At 30.8% G+C, this 15459-nt stretch overlaps 1 protein-coding gene across 2 annotated transcripts in view; it reads left to right on the top strand.

Annotated features, from left to right (window-relative positions):
* The first annotated feature begins 7728 nt into the window (after positions 1–7728).
* The window catches only part of LOC129231219 (sodium-dependent glucose transporter 1-like), a 57946-nt gene continuing 50215 nt past the window's right edge, over positions 7729–15459 (top strand). For both annotated transcript variants that reach the window (XM_054865479.1, XM_054865477.1), the window contains exon 1: positions 7729–7839. The gene's annotated coding sequence lies outside the window, so the exon portion shown is untranslated. The remainder of the gene's footprint in view (positions 7840–15459) is intronic.

Raw genomic sequence — 15459 nt, 5'->3', positions numbered from 1 at the left:
TTTTATAAGAATGGAGGCCATGCCAAAAATTCTAGACATCAACCTTCAATATTTTTTCCTTATGCTAATACTGCCTTCAGTTTATTAGTATTTTATGTATGAAACAGTATAATCTATCTAAATTTTAATGTACTGATAATTTTGTGCATAGCAGCATTTCTTTCTTTTTTTTTTTCATTTTAGGGTTAGATGTAATTAATTAATGCAGAAGTATTCTGACTATTTTTTCAAAATTTCTCAAATCTAAAAATCCCAGAGCATGAAATAATTAATTTCATACTGTATAAGAGAGCATTAAGTCAATGAAAAAAAAATAATAATTTAAGTGATCTTTTTTTAGCATAAAAATTTGTTAATTATGGCTTAGAGTTAAAAACTTAGTTGTCACATGATTGTAGAATATCAATATACAAGGGAATTATCTGTTGCGTTTAAAATTTATTATGAAGAATGATGCTTATTTCTTTATGCTGATAAATAATTATAATTTCGAAAATTATTTTGTGCTGGTCTCAAAATCTGCGAAAGAGCTTTTTGTGATTGAGGTTTTCGTAAAGGGATGAATTTATAGATTCAGAAAATACCCTGAATAGACTCATGTACTTGATGTTTCAGCTTTTTTCAGTTTAACATGCTGTCAATTATAAATTTAAAAAAACTTTATACAAATATGAAAAAAGGTATTGTGACTTTTTTAGATTTTTTTATTTTAAAAAGTACTACCATGTAAATGTGGGAAGAAAGTTTTTAAAGATGCGATTATTTTGATATACATATATTTTTAGAAAGTAAGTTTTTACAGTGTTTAATAGAAAAATTTTGATTGTATTGTATTGCCTATATGAATACATAGCGAACAACTTTTTACTCTTCACAATGTTTACAATTGTAAGTATTGCAATTGTTATTTTAGTATTATTTTTAATTACATCAATCTGAAATATTGTTAAATGCACAAAATTATGTATTTATACAAGGACTTAAATAAATATTTTTACTATCAGCGTAATTTTCAGCACTTATTGGTAAAATGTTCATTGCCTCAGTCATCACATAATTATTCACTACAAAGCCACCAGTAACAAAAGTATGGTTGTATAACAAACATGTTATTTGTTTTGCCTGGAATTACCAGATTTAAAATGATGTGTCATTTACAGTACTATTATTATTTTTTTCCTTGTTATATATTTTCTTTAATCTGTGTTTTTAGTTTTATGGCTAGTATTTAGGATTTTATGACACTGTATATCATGTATTCCTAACAAGTGAGAACGCAAGCTTGAGAAATCCCCAAAAGTAGATTTAAAACTTCCGAATGTATTAATTAGTTACATTTAACAACTTATTTTTAAACATATCTATGAAACATTTTGTCTAAAAAATGCAAAGTGAAAAATGATAAAAGATATGTTCCTAGACTTATTCAGCTAAAATATAATCACATCTGTTGTGCTTATACTGTGACAACATAAAAAAATTTAAAAAACAAGTCACTGATTGCTTCTAGGTGACATTCCGGCTGAAATTTTGTGTGATAAATAGGCTTGATAAGAGGCAACTTTCCTACATACATGTGCATAAGCGTTACATATTTCTTAAATTTATCTTTTTTTACTCCTCCCTAATATATACATGTACAGTAGGGTGTCCTCCCCCCCCCCCCCCCCCAAAAAAAAGAAACGGAAATCGATATTTCAAGTCGCACACTATCTTATATTATTTTCCCTTTCAGGTCGAAACAATTGTAAAACAGTTTCATGTAATTTGAACAACGATAACCCTTGCCGACTTGCACCTGAAAGTGTGTGTACTAGACCGAATCGAATTTTTTTTTCGGAAGTTTGAAATTTCATGTTGGTAAAACGTTGCCCTTATAGACCCACATGTACCACAATAATATTTATCCAAATAAAAAAAAATTAGGTGTCCAGCAAGAGGCCTTAAATTTAATTTTCTCCAAAAAATTGATTTTTTCTGTACATTTATATAAAAATGTGGAAGAAAAATATAAACAGTCAACTCGGTGATTAGCGCTAAATGGAAATTTTTGCTCTCTTGTATTGCAATATTTAAATCTTCCACATAGTACTCAAAATATGGATTTTTTCAAGATTAAAAATGGGATATTTAAGATTAAATATGGATTTAAATTTTTCATTTTAAATATACCATTATTTTTTTTCTTATTATTCATTTGAAAATGTTGATTTGAAAATGTGTTTGCTAATGATATTTGAACTTGATATTTTATTGAAATGTATGATGTAATTTTTTATTAGATAAGTAGAAAAAATACGTTTTCTGAAGAAAATCATAAATTTTAGGTCTCTTGATAGACACCCAAATGTTTTTTAATTTGGATAAGTATTTTTGTTATACAAGTGGGGGTATAGGGGCAACGTTTTATCAAAATAAAATTTCGAACTTCCAAAAACAAAAAAAAAAAATTTTTTTTTTTTTTAATTATCGGGCCTAGTACACATGGCTGGTTTGCACTTTCGGGCGCAAGTCGGCTCAGGTTGCCGTTGTTCAAATTAATTAAAGCAGTGTAGATAGATGATAATAATCCGTGTTTCTAAAAGCTAAATCCGTGTCTCTAAACATTGGGTAGTAAAGAATTTGACAAAGAAGAGGAAAAAACAAGTAAAAATTATGTGTAGAACTATTCTTCAGGATGACCGTATTTAAGCATTTAAAAACTAAAATTAATTAATATAGTTCACAACTATCCTATCATAAAGATATTGCCAAAAAAAAAAAATGGAGGCACGTGAAAAAAGCAAGTTTTCCGAAGAAAACGCTTACAAGAGTTTAAATGGCATCCGTGATTAAGACTCGCCTCTTAGTAGAATATACACTATTCATCCTAATAGCTAATCTGATTTTTTTCACATAAGAATTCATTTGAACATTTTCATGGTCCTATATATTTCCAAAACAGTTAACGATTCTGACAAACTATCAAGCATATAAAGAACTCGGTCTTATAGACGACGACAAACCTTGGAAACTAACCTTAGTTGTTACATATAACGTTCTGATTCCCCGCCTAGACTCAGAGAATTGTTTACAACTATTTTAACTTTTACGTCAACTTTTAGACCATATTGCTTTATGGCAAACGTTTATAGAAATCTCTGTGACGACATATTGCAAGGAGAGCGTCAGCAGAAATGCTATGAGTGTCGTTCAATATCAAGCAATATAAAAATGAAAGGCAAAATTTGTGAATGAAGCGGGCACTCCAATAGGGGACTTTTGTTTGCCACTGCAGCAGAGAATCAATGAAAAAAAAATCTATTAAAACATGATTGGTATGGTACATGAAAACCAGGAACGTAAATTAATGTTGATCGGCATGCCCGGTGGAGCTGTAAAAAAATAATAAATTCAACACTATCTAAAAATCAATCAACATATTTTTGTGTGTGTGTTTTTTTTTACGGAACTGCCAGGACTTTAGTTAGAGATAAAAAACTAACCATCCCACATTTAAACTGCTTTGAATACTTCCTCCAGAAGGACTCCGTATGTTTAACAAGAGAAAATGGCAATTTTGAGAATTTCTTCAATAGGATACTCCTCTGGACTTCTCTTCATGCTTCTAAAATTGCAGGCGATATCCTAATAATTTTATTGCGCAACTTTAATTTGTCTAATCTCTTCTCTGGAATTCAACCCCAATGTATTCACTACGGAATAATATGATTTCGAGTATTGTTCTTTCTGCACCAGCAGCAAATCATTTGGCTTATATTCCTTGCATCGCCATAGTCCCCTTATATTTTCCTTTCCAATTCAAGCGAGTACGATATCCAATGAAAATGTCTTATGCCTTTACCATCATCAAACGTACAACTATACGATACATAGTGCAACGATACATACGGAAAGATAGTATTGTTTCAGTGGGATTTTTATGTTGGTCTCTCTTGATCAAGAAATGAGGTAAATCAGTTTGTTTCAAATATCATAAAAACGAAACAAAAAATGTTGCTTACTATTAATTTTCAAATTAAAAAGTACTTACATAATATTTATTTAAAATAGATAGTTTTTTAAACCCGAACTAGGTCGGGTCGGGTCTCTAGTATAATATAAATATAAACTTTCAAAAAGATATTACAGTGCTCTTTAGTATCCATAACGTTTGACTAAAAAATTAATAACAGATTAATTTTTAATGGGATGTATTTACAAAGAAAAAAAAAGGGGATATTGAAAGAAATCTGTATAGTACATCTGTTTTGAAATTTAGGCGAGTAGACCTCTTAACTTCTTTCTCTAATCCAACAACTGCATTGCAGCTACAGTGATTTGGATTGGGCATCGCTTACCTACAGTCGCGCTCTTACTACATTTCATGCGTTAGGGAAAAAGTTAACATTTGATCAATCGATTGTTGCGTTTTGAGGACAAATTTTGTTGACTTTCGAACATTAAAACTCACTACTTGTTGACCAAAAAAAAAAAGTTTTTCTCCCTATAGTTAAAATGTAATTTACTGAGAACACTGACATTAAGAAAAAAACTATTTGGCACTGCTTCAAGTTGGAAATAACTCCCTCTTTGCTTGACGTGCGAAAGTAAATTTCTGAGACTGTTACAGCTTAGGTCGTTATGTCATGCCATCGTATTATTCTTTCTGTTTCAGCTAAAAAAACAACAACTTTAAAAGATACTGTTTCGTTTAACAAACGAATATCAAAGGTTTTTTGCATGTCAATAGAGTTCTGATTTGGTGTTAGGAACCTCGTATCCCGCATTTATCAATATGTAAGAAAATTATCGTTTAAATTTTCATAAAAACTCAATTTTACCGTTGCTTTTTTCCCTGAAAACCTTTTTTTTTTAAATATCTAATTTTAGTGTCAGGATTTTTTTTTTTTTTTTCAGTATATAGACACGCGCTATTTTGTTGCACCCAATATACCAAAAGCTTTTCACATTTTGGATGACAAGAATATGATTTTGGAGGATTACCTCTTGTTGCAATAAATGTAACATTAGAAGCGATCGTATGAGATTTCAAGTTGTAGAAAAGTGACGTTATTTCTGATACATTTATACAGAAGGAAAGCCATTCAATCAACAAATGTAATTTCTCGTTATCGTCCCCCCTCCCCCGATTAATCGCGTAGTATGTTGGTTTTCCAGTCGATTTAAGTCACTACCATTTTCTCTTAGATACAATATCGGTTTTACTGTTAAGGTAATGAATACTCAGTGACCTCTTTGAATATAGATTGTTATTCTTTTTAGAGCGAACTTTATTGCCGTTTCTTTAGATAGTTAACTTTGAAGCTAAATTGTAATTGTATTAATAATTATAATTGTAATAATAATGATACTTATAGTTTTAATAATAAATATTATTTTAATTGTAATAATAATAATTATTATAAATAAGTATTCATAATAATAATTATAATTGTAATAAATATTAAAATGCATGCGTTGAAAACAAAAATTTCCCAATAATTTTTTTCAGCTGTTTAAGATTCATATATTGTTTTAAAAATAAACTCGCATTATCAATCTTTTCGCTTTGACATTTATTTCGTCCTAGTTTTGAGATGGTCAATCTAGAACAGCTATGACGGAACTGAAGGCAAAGCGTCATAAATGTGGCAAGTACATCTTCATCCTGGTAGCTAAAAATATTTTAGTAGTGCGGGAGAGTTACAAAAAGAGAATGACGAGAAAATGTTGTGTTTGTCTCCTGGGTTAGACGTATTAATTGACTGGGCTGTTGCACTTTTTTTTATTTCATGAGTCGAAACAATTTCAGTAAGAACGAAGAACCAACAAAGTTCTCAGTTTTTTCTAATAAATACACTTATCAAAATTAATGTTAAATGTTTCAACGCCCTTTTAGATTTTACTAACGTTCAGTTTAGGAAGTGCAGGGCCGACTGCCAAAGCTTAGTTCTCCTCAAGAGCTTGGGATTTTAATAGAGATTTTGTGTCTTGGGATTTTGTTTAAAATTCTTGTTTTTTTGTTTTTGTTGATTTAACAGATACGTTTATTAAATAATTTAACAATAAAACATAATATTTTCATTAAAATATATTTTTTTGGCTACGCAATCTGGAAGGGAAGTTTCTTTTATGCTTATGCTGTAACTATATAAAAAAATGGGGCTCGGAAGAAAAATCTAAATAAATTAGAAAAACCTCCCCGCTATTGTTCTGGATGTAATTTCTCTCTTTATATCGTGACTTTTTTCTTCCTATCTGTTTAATTTTTGCAAGTCAAATTAAAAATAAAAAAACAAATCCCATCAGCAGATAAATTTTACCTTTTTTTATTGATATTTTTTAAAAACAAAACGTTGTTAAGAAACAATTATTGAGTGACAAATTTTAGAATTTTCTTTTCACATTTTGTTTTATTTTATTTCTTTTAAGATTAATAATAATCACCCTACAATAGTAGCAATAGCAAAAAAAAAAAAAAAATAAAAAAAATAATAAAGAATAAATTTTAAGAATTCTGCTAGTTTTATGACCTTGGGGTTTTCTTGCCTATATCTTGCATATTTTATGAGCCTTATCTTGGGTTTTGCGGGAAATCCCAATAGCAACCCTGGTTAAGGGTATCATTATATCCTATGAGGATTTGTTACGGCAGCGTTACCTTGTACACTACTCGGGAAGTATTGCTAGATTTAATAAATTTATTATTTTTTCAAGATTTAGACAAAAATAAATAAATACATTTTTAAAATATTCAACTGATAGTTTTAATGTCAATATGTGGAGATGACAAGAAATGGTTAAGTTATTAAACAAAAATAATTAGTTAATTTTATTTTAAAAAAAATGCAAAAGACATTCAGGTTATCAGAAATCGAATTTATTTCGATTCCCAAGGAGAAAAATGAAACAAAGAAGCAATTTGAAGGTCTTCAGAGCATCGATAAACATTCAATCTATATCCTCTGAATTCGACCACAGAAACTACTCTTTTAGTCATGAAATCTACCAGGGTTTTCAACGCTTCTTTCGGTACCCCATTGTGCAAAATTTTTCTCTAGGTTTTCTTAAACTTTTCCAATAATTTACACGATAAAAATAATCTTAATTTTAAAAAACACCATTTTATGGGATTATTTTTGGAAAAAAAAAAAAAAAAAGCTAGATTTCTTTAACTGCAATGCCTTTGAACAGTAGTGTAACTGCAAATGCAAGAATTTATTTGAAATCCCTTTTATCCCTACAAGCACAATAATTTATTTTAAAACCTCTTTCCATCTGGTTTTATTTGCTGTAAAACAAATTTTAGAATTTTCTTTTCACATTTTGTTTTGCTTTATTTCTTTTAAGAAGCCCAGTGGCTTAGTGGTAGATTTCTTTAACTGCAGTGCCTTTGACCAGTGGTGTAACTGCAAATGCAAGAATTTATTTCAAATCCCTTTTTATCTCTGCAAGCACAAGAATTTATTTTAAAACCTCTTTCCAACTGGTTTTGTTTGCTGTTAAACAAACTCTAGTGCTTTCGAAGTATCCGGTTATGAAAGGATTCCCATTTCGTTAATTGAAACCACTGATATTTCAATATACCCCTTCTCTCACGTGCGGTTGCTAGATAAAAACAATTTGGAGAGCTCGCATAGTTTGGGTTGGCCGTGTGAATCAGGTATCGATTTTCTAGTGCGCATGCGTCCCTATCAGTATAGGGGCAATGAGGACGTCAAATAGTCAAACTCTTTAGTCCAGGTTCTAATTCTCGACCATGAAAGACCACTGAGTGCCGATCCTGCTTCTAAGAACTTTCCAAGAAGTTCGACAACTTTTGAAGTTGTCCACTGAGATGTCAGGGACCCTTTAAAGGTAAAGTAGTTTGTATTTAGTACTACTAACACAGTACTGTTTGTTTCATCAACGAACCTTTAAGATATGATATAATTATGACTGTTTTCTTACGAAATAATTAAAAATCGATAAAATATGGTTAAAGATGAAGTCAAATAATAAGGGTTATCGAAATTTAAAAAAAATAAAAAAAATTCGTTTGAAAATTTTAATGCGTCTTCGAATGAGGTTTGAAATGAAAGTTATTAAGAATGGAATTTGAATTTTGTTCTCGACGCGCACATGCGCGCGATCACCATGCAGCAAGTTCTGCATTGTGGTTATCTCCTGCAGTCGAGTGGCCTAGTTATTTAAAAATTAAAGAATAACTTGAGCACTAATTTATTTTTTATTTTAAAAAATAGTCGTATTTTTAGTGCGAAGTTGAAAGTGAAGCATTAAAAAATATTTTACTATGTTTCGCCCCTTTTGTTAGCCAATTGAACACAAAATTAAGTTTTAGTAGTATACTTGATTATAAATTCACTAGAAATATTTACTGTTAGGAAAAAAATTCACAAACAGAACACATTTTCAGTATTTCATTCTAATTGTCAATTAGGATCAGTAAAAGACGTTTGGAGCAGATAATTCATGAAATCTTTAATTATAAATGAAATTTAATTAAAAATAAGTGTCTTCGATTCCTGTTGCAGTTTTTTCGCCCAAAATTATGTTACAAAATTTGCAAATGAATTCTTTCTGTTCTGTTAAATTTTTTCTCTTTTCCGTTAAAAGCTTTGTTTTATAAAACTGTAATATATCTCTGGGGCATAAATTTTTCTTTTAAGTGGGAATCATTTCATTTTAACTAAGGCTTTCTTGCTATTATGTTTTGCGGCATAATTTTTCAGTTTCCTTTTGAATTCATCTCCCCAAACAATCTTTTTGCCGTAATTTTGTGTTCCCTTTCGAATAAGACGTTCTTACATCCGTTCAAAACTTTATATTTATCTTTCATTGCATACAGATTGCAACAAGCATTTTTTTTTTTTTTTTGTATCATAGGCTGATATGCTATAACAGAAACTTGACTGAAAACTAAGTAATCATTTTTCAGCAGTAACTTTAGTGACACAGGGTAATGAAGAAAATTCAAAATAACACTCCATCTTCCCTTTTCTGCTTCAGCATAGTTTTACAAGCATGCTTTAAGCTGAATTGCTGCTCTTTTCTCTTCATGAATTTAAGCTGAACTGCAGTATTAAAACGCTTATATTCTTCGTAAGTTTTGACTGAAAAATATTAATTGAAGGACTTCACAGGGACGGACTAGGAAGAAAATTCAGCTTTGGCACATAAAAAAAATAATAATCTACCCATGAGGAGATGAAGTACAGTAGAGTCTCGAAAATCCCAGCTAATTGGGGCTCACGATACCTCGGATTATCCGGAAAATTTTCAGCGATTTAAATTTTACACTATTGTAATGACATAAATTTGTGCAGATTCTTGTAAAGTGGAAAGGATGCATTATTTGCACGAAAAATTTGTCATTTAAATTTCAACATAGATTTAAATTTTATTTGCCTTTAAACGAAATTTTATTAGATTTTATTTCATGATGCCTTTTCATATGTTGGTGTGTAAACTTGAAGGCAGTATAAAAATGCATTTTGATTATCTCTAAACCCATTTTTATAAGTATTGCCGTGACATCTGCATGAGTGTAAAACACTTAGTCATAGAAGGTTAAAATTTCGCATTCAAAACTAACATTGACTAAGCGTACGACGCCCAGTCAATAATAATTTTAAGTCCTTTTTCGTAATAAGTTACTATCTCCACAGCAAAAAAAAAAAAATCCTTTAAATATGAATAAAGCATCTCGAATTAAACGGAACCTCGGACTTTTGAGACTCGGATTTTCGAGATCTTACTGTACTATGAAAGGGGTTCAAAGACTCTCTCCTGCGCCTTAGGTTTCGAACTTCCAAAAGCGTAATTTTGGACGAACTTCGATGATATTATTTGAGGACGGGGGGAAAGGGAGGGAGGAGGCTCTGCCCCCGAAAAGATTCGATTCGAAACTGATGTCCTAAAACTGCAGTTACAGATCGAGTTTGTCTGCGTTTGGGGACGGAATGGAGTTCACGGACTCTCTCTGGCTATTTTTTGAAATGTATACTGCAACAACACAATTTTAGACGAGGTTCGATGCTATTAAGTGCAGATGCTTTCCATAAATTTAAGATAATGATTGACAATTTGAAAAAAACCAAACTAAAGTTGGCGGGTTTCAGGATTTTTCGGAAATGCTATTTATAGGGATAATACTGCCAATTTTTAAATTCCTATTTTAAAAATTGTTTGAAATATAAGCCAGTAAAAAAACTCAACGTACGAAAAAAAAATGAAAAGTGTGTTTTTACGAATGACTGTAGCTTCCGTTTTGATTATAGTAGAATGAAAATTCAAAAAATATTGTAAAGCTCAAAAATAGAGCTTTCTATTGATGCATAACCTGACCTTCTTACGATATATTTAAATTTTAGCGTTATCTACCGTGACGGGGTAATATTGCGAAAAATGGTTTACCCGTATTAATAGTATTTTCAGAAAAATTCTGAAAAACGTTAACTTTAGTTTGTTCAGTGTTTTCAAATTTTCAATCATCATTTAAATTTTTGTATTTAAAATTTTAAATAAAAGAATATAGTCTACCTTCTAATTTCCTATAATCCAATATTTAGAGGTAAATTTCACCCCGTTAAAGGTGTTTGCTGTCAAAAAAAAAAAAAAAAAAACACTGGTTCAATATTTTTAAGTGTTCTATCGATGTGTAAAGTTTTACTCCAATCGGCGATTCACGCTTGGGTAGGGTTACTTTTTAGTGACTAAAGACCCATTATTTACTTCGTGACTAAATACCTATTCATGAATAACAATATTTTCTTGTTGCTTATATACTTGTTATTATTATATATTTATTCCTATTTTATTATTTATTTTTTGTAACACGATTCGTAATAAATGAATTTTATTTCAAAACTGCAAAATAAATAAATAAATAAATAAATAAATAATAAAATAAACAAATAAAATAAAGTAAAATAAATAAATAAATAAATTAAATAAATAAATAAAAATAAAATAAATAATTAAAAAATAAACAAAATAAATAGATAAATAAAAAAGAGGAACAAAATGTAAAACATCATCAATTCATCAAACGTACAAGATAATAGTATATGATAAATGTTTTTTCCTTTAATTTCTTATGTGCAATAAATACATCTTAGGAGAAAATATTGTTGTACACTAATAACTGTGTATACGTTTCCTGAAAGCTATTCGCCACCTAAAGCGAGATTATCTTCAAGTTGAGTGATTCAAATCGTTTGTCAATAGCTACTGAAATCTATTTAAATCACCATGTAGTAAATTGAACATTTGTTATTCGTGCTGTAATCTGTTTGAGTACGGCGGAGCTTAGAGATTAAGATCTTGAAGCTTCTCGAACTGTAATCAGATTTAGAGATACTATGTACATTTGCTTTCGAGATGATATGGGTAGCTGCCTAGTGAATTTAATGATTCGGGGGAAATTTTCAAATTATGAGTTCTTGACTTCTTTTCTCAAAGAACTTAAAATGATAGTTATGCTACATGACATTAATGCTAATAAATAACACGTTGCTGATTATATCAATTTATTTCACGATACATTTCATACGTAAAGGAAGCGAAACAAATATCGAACAACATTTACGAGAAAGTATATTACTAGAAATATTATTCTTTCAAACAAGAAAAAAAATCACTGCTTTTCTAAATTTGCTCAATCTATTTATTTTGTTATATTTTTGAAAAAAAAAAAAAAAAAACTAGTTTTTTTTTTAATGATCGATTTTCTGAGTGTATTCGAACTATAAACTGTGCCATTTATCACAAAAAAAAAAAGATTAAAAAAAGTAAAAATTAAAATGAATAAAACAATAATTAAAAAAAAACAAATAAATAAATAAATAAATAAATAAGTGAATAAAAACTAAAAATAAATAAATAGATAAACAGTTAGTAAAACAGTATTTAAAAGTACATTCTCTGTACAAAAATCTTCAATGTCGAATTGGATGTCAAACATGAAATACTTCAAAGTCATTAATAGAAATGGCAAAATGTTCAAGAAAATGTCCAATAAAGTTTTTTCTTGGCAGAAATATAATTCATTACGATGTAATAAATTTAAGAAACAAACTTAGCGTAAGATGCAAAAATAACAATAAATATTGCAGATAAGTCTTTTGGCGTTACAACCCACTCGTTTTCAATGCAAAGTACATGAACCGGATGGAAAGACAAATAAGATTGATTAAAGAAACCTTTGCGATGAAAACTAATATTTGTCTCCACTTAAAACCCACATGTTTTTCAACTAGAGATTTTAGATCACTTTTTTCATTCCATTCATTATTTATTTATTCTTAGCCCCTCTTCTTTCTACTCTTCCAAAACCAGAAAAAAATACAAACCTTTACAAAAAGCATATAGACTCATAATGCATATTTTTCAACTTGCTGAATATTCCATTTCTCATACTGGATTAAGGACGGCTATCGACGAGATGTGACATTCTGAAAGATCTCACTTTCTCTCCTAACTCCCTACCTCTTAGCGTGAAATCTCAGAAATACTTGCGCAGAAAAAATGGTCACTTTTTTTCCCGTACCTGGGATACAGCTAGGTAAAAAATAGCAGGACTTGCGATCGACTATACTTAGAAAACCACACCTTAAACATATCTTTGTAAATTTCAATTGTGTTTGTAAATTTCATTGCATGTAAAAGTCAAAACAAATGGCATCAAAAGTAGGGATGAGTCTTTCATGAACGAACGGGTCAAAAAGAACGACTCCTTAGAATGAACAGCTGCTTTTTTTTTTTTTTTTGATCGGTGAACGGTTTTAATTAGAGGATCTCTAGTTTTAATCATTGCACTGGAAGCACATTTGTTTCAGTTAGTTCGTTTGTTCCTTTTTATTTTTATTAGTCTTCAAGTTACACTACACAAGTACATATAGTTTTGTTTTTCTTCTCTACTTTATATAATAAAGCATTCGGCATCACTTCCTCTTCAGCTTTTGTCGCCGCATTTTGTTAACGCCGGTAAGTTAATGAATTAGGTTTCATTTTTTTTTCTAGACTACTTCCCGGGTTTTAAAATGTTTATAATTTAATTAATTTATAAATTTAAACCCTTGATATTTTTTAAAAAAAATTAAGTAAGTTTTTTGAATGAATAAAGTCGTTCAAATCAACAACGAAAATGAAGATGAAATGAATGATCCTCTAATGAACGGATCATTAAAATGGACGACATTGTCCATGCTTAATCCAACCTGATCTTAGTTGACCAGGGTCATTCATCGTGAATATGTGTTTCTGAACTTATCTAGTAAAAAACCACATTTCTTTTTTGAAAATAAAGTGTTTATAAAATATTTATTTATCTTAGGAATTGAAAGAATTTTTAGTATCTTCTCTCCTAACCTGTGAACTCAAATGAACGTTGTATTAATGTCATGGTTAATTTGCGCAGATGACCAGAAAGTTCTATCGCGTGAAAAAATCGAAATATCACGTGATTAAATATCATTGAAAAAAATCAGGACGTAAAACTCCATTGATAAAAATGCTTGTGTGTAAACTCAGGCTGGGAAATGCGGAACCTCTAGCATTATTTCCTAACTTATTCGACGGTCAATTGACGTAGGAATTCTTTTTGCATGTTCAACAAATCAACCTTACAAATGCTGTATTTCTTCTAGCTAAGCTATGTCATAGAATGCTAGGAAAAAAATGATTACTTTCTGATAGCCACACATTCTAAAAATAACATTGTTCATACTTTTACTACAAAAATATTTCATTGATAAGGACAAGACTAAACTCAGGGATGTTCATAAAAAGGGTGCATAGCACCATTTAAAGTTGTTGGGGGGATGTTTTAGGCGGTCTTTGATTCGTCTTTGGAGCGTTTCGTTTTGTGTTGGGGAGGGGGGGGGGTGCTCCTCAATATGTGTGAGAACTGCGATATTGCTTTTGGGAGGATGGGAATCGCAGTTTCACTTATTTATTTTGCTAAGAGGAATATTTGAAATTATTTATTTGTATTTGAGGGGGCTCCACCCCTGCTCGTTTCGCTCTGCAACCACCGTTCGCTACCTGCGGGGCTGCAAATCACCTGCATCAGGTGATAATTGATGATAACGCTTTTTCCCCCCGGATATCCTGTATTTTTATCAATTTATATCTCCGGTCCCTTAAGGATTAGAGGGGTGAGACAGGGTGAAATAGCTTTCACTGGATGTCCTGTATCCAACGGTACCAATATTGACCTGGTAGACATTGACAGTCTAGAGGAGATAGGGTAACAGACGCACGCAAAGACACACAGAAAGACCCGCATATTTTTAAATAGTATACATTATAAAGAAATTTCGAAACTTTTAAGATTATTTCCGGACAGCGTTCCGGGACTTCACGGAATTGGACCAGCTTCCTGGGAAATTCAAGGGTTTTTTGTGAAAAGGTTTCCTGAATCACTGCAAGATGCATGAATGTGGACTTCTCAAGAAGAAAACTCAATAAAATATAAATAACAATGCGGAAAATGGTTATCTTAGAAAGTGATGTCTCTTATGATTTATGAAAGTGGATATTCAAAAAATCTTTTTTTACCCGACTGCGCGTACGCGACGCAAAAGAGAGTAATGTGTTTATGAGTCTATGTATCAGGACTGCGGAGTCGGAAGAACCCTCATGGGAAGGAGGAAAAACCACTAAACAGAGATTGAAATAGTGATTCCATTTTATGACATTTTCGCGTTGTATTTTATTGTAAACCTAAGATGCATACAAAGTTAGAAATTCAATTTGAAAATAAAACTATCCAATAGTTGCGATTTCTAAGGTGAGATTATAATCTCTTTTTTTTTTTTAAATCTGAAAAGGATTACTTTGCTCTCCTTTAATTTTTAACAAATAGATATTGTTCAAATCCTGTGCTTTCAATTTTTGAAGGCTTTAACTTGAGAGAGAGAAAAAAAAAACTTTTTTGTTAAGTCAAAAAACCTTTTTGAGAGGGGGTGGCCCCCTCTCCCTCCTGGGTGACACCAGGGTTCGTACGCTCCGGGAATTCCGGGAAAACCGGGAATTGTCAGGGAAAATGACACTGTCAAAAATGTCAGGGAAAAGTCAGGGAGATTTCAAATTTTGTCCTCCAAAAAATTTTTTTCCCCAAGGAATTAAGTACCATGTGGTCTAGTCTTCGTTTTTATTGTGATTTCACGAAAAAAATTGTAAATTTTTATCTAAACCGACTGGCACTTAAAAACTGCAATCGAAAAATGAACGTTTTTTTCACAACGAAAAATGCGCCAAAAGAGCGAAGATTTTCTTGCATGGAGTCAGTGAGGGGAACGCATTTCTTTCTACTGCCTAAAGTTATAGATGGGTTGCCACAACATTCTATTCGGTTCAGGGTTCGTACGCTTCGGGAAAACTTAAAATTATCATTTAAAATGACATAGTCAAAAATGTCAGGGAATTTTCCAAATGTGTCCCCAAAATTTTTCTTTTCCCAATTTTTCCCCA

The sequence above is a fragment of the Uloborus diversus genome, chromosome 10, assembly GCF_026930045.1.
Source record: "Uloborus diversus isolate 005 chromosome 10, Udiv.v.3.1, whole genome shotgun sequence".
Classification (NCBI taxonomy): Eukaryota; Metazoa; Arthropoda; class Arachnida; order Araneae; family Uloboridae; genus Uloborus; species Uloborus diversus.
The sequence above is the reverse complement of the archived record's forward strand: the minus strand, read 5'-3'. Positions and strand labels throughout refer to the sequence as shown.